This window comes from Staurois parvus, unplaced genomic scaffold (assembly GCF_062004578.1).
Source record: "Staurois parvus isolate SC_StPar_1 unplaced genomic scaffold, SC_StPar_1.0 ptg000018l, whole genome shotgun sequence".
Lineage (NCBI taxonomy): Eukaryota > Metazoa > Chordata > Amphibia > Anura > Ranidae > Staurois > Staurois parvus.
Window position 1 is genome coordinate 23789612 of NW_028317814.1, and position 1457 is coordinate 23791068.

The 1457-nt window shown below is 47.1% G+C and overlaps 1 pseudogene; it reads left to right on the forward strand.

Moving 5' to 3' along the window:
* Positions 1 to 681: 681 nt before the first annotated feature.
* On the forward strand, positions 682 to 856 carry LOC149473191 (U2 spliceosomal RNA; annotated as a pseudogene).
* Positions 857 to 1457: the final 601 nt, after the last annotated feature.

The window sequence follows — 1457 nt, forward strand, 5'->3', positions numbered from 1 at the left end:
TCCTAAACGTCAGTTTATCATCTGAAGTGTGCATGGAGCCTAACTATGTAACATAAATTTCATTTGGGTGCAGGGTTGCATGACCGCACAATTGTCAGTTAAAGTAATGCAGCGCCGTATCACAAAAAATGGCCTGGTCAGGAAGGGGGGGGAAATCCTCTGAAGAGCAAAGGGTTAAATTACTATAATATGTCTAACATATATGATGACACATTTGTCTTTAAATATTCTGTATTTGTAGATCGGCGTTGTTTTCCTGTGTTTGACAAATGCAAGTCAGCAGGTTCTCATTTACTTCTATGGTGCAGTGGTGAAGTCAGTTCTGAAGCTGTGTTTGACCTTCTTAGCATTGTATTTATTTAGACACAGCAGGTCCTATTGAGATGCTGTTCGTTGCAAGCAACACTTGACAAACAATTCTTGTGTCTGAGCAGCTCTGTCCTTGAATGCAACATCAGCATTTTACACCAGCAACTGCCTACATTAACCAACACTCCATGTACACTGCAGCTGATAAACTCACATTTGGGAGCTTTTCTGCGTTTTTTTCAGCAGCCCCTGAACTCTCCCTAATGTTCTCCTATGTGTCCATGTACACATCTTCATTTACAGGCAGTTGAGTTTACAGTCTACTATTGACTGTTGAGTTTACAGTAAACTATTCATAACAGCCTTGTTATGATCGCTTCTCGGTCTTTTGGCTAAGATCAAGTCTAGTATCTGTTCTTATCAGTGTCCAGCAGGGGTGCTCCACGGTCATTCTAGCTTTGTGGGGGTGTTTGGTTGTATAGTACCCCTGCTGGTATGATGGTTGCCCTGATGGTTATTACGGGGGGAACAGAAACCGGGAGCCCATTGGAGTTGGGGTCCGGGAGTAATTCCCCTTTGGAATGTCAGAGGGGCCCAGTACCTCCTGATTTGAGCGGATCTACCTCGGTCTGGCCAGGGGCCGGGAAGGCAGAAAGTCCGCAAACCAGTGCCCCCTGAGTGGTCGCCTCAGGGGTGCTCTTAGTAACACCTGGGTGTGGGACCCCACAGTGTGAAAAGGCACATGGTCACTGTGTTTACCACTTTTTCTGCACAGCACCCTCAGGACCAGGCCTTTTGGCTAAGTTCGGGGCAATTTTTGCTACAGGCCTCAGGGCCTGGTCTGTGCACAATTTGGCACGACCACTTTTTTATTTTTTATTTATTTAATTTATAGTCTCCCACGTTTTGTCACTTTTCAACTTATGTGTGTGTTTTTTCCTCACAGGATGGAGGGTGTGGGTCCTCGGGACTACCCTGAAGTCTAGGGGGAGGATGTGTGGCCTTTTGGTTCCTTCCTCCCCTGATCCCTAGGGGGTTTTTTCTTCGGGAGAGCCCCCTTACTAAGTACTGAGTGGCCGGCTTCAGCTGGCCAGCCACAAGGAACGGGGTCCGCCAGGCCTTTTGGCTAGGTGGACCAAATGGGAACC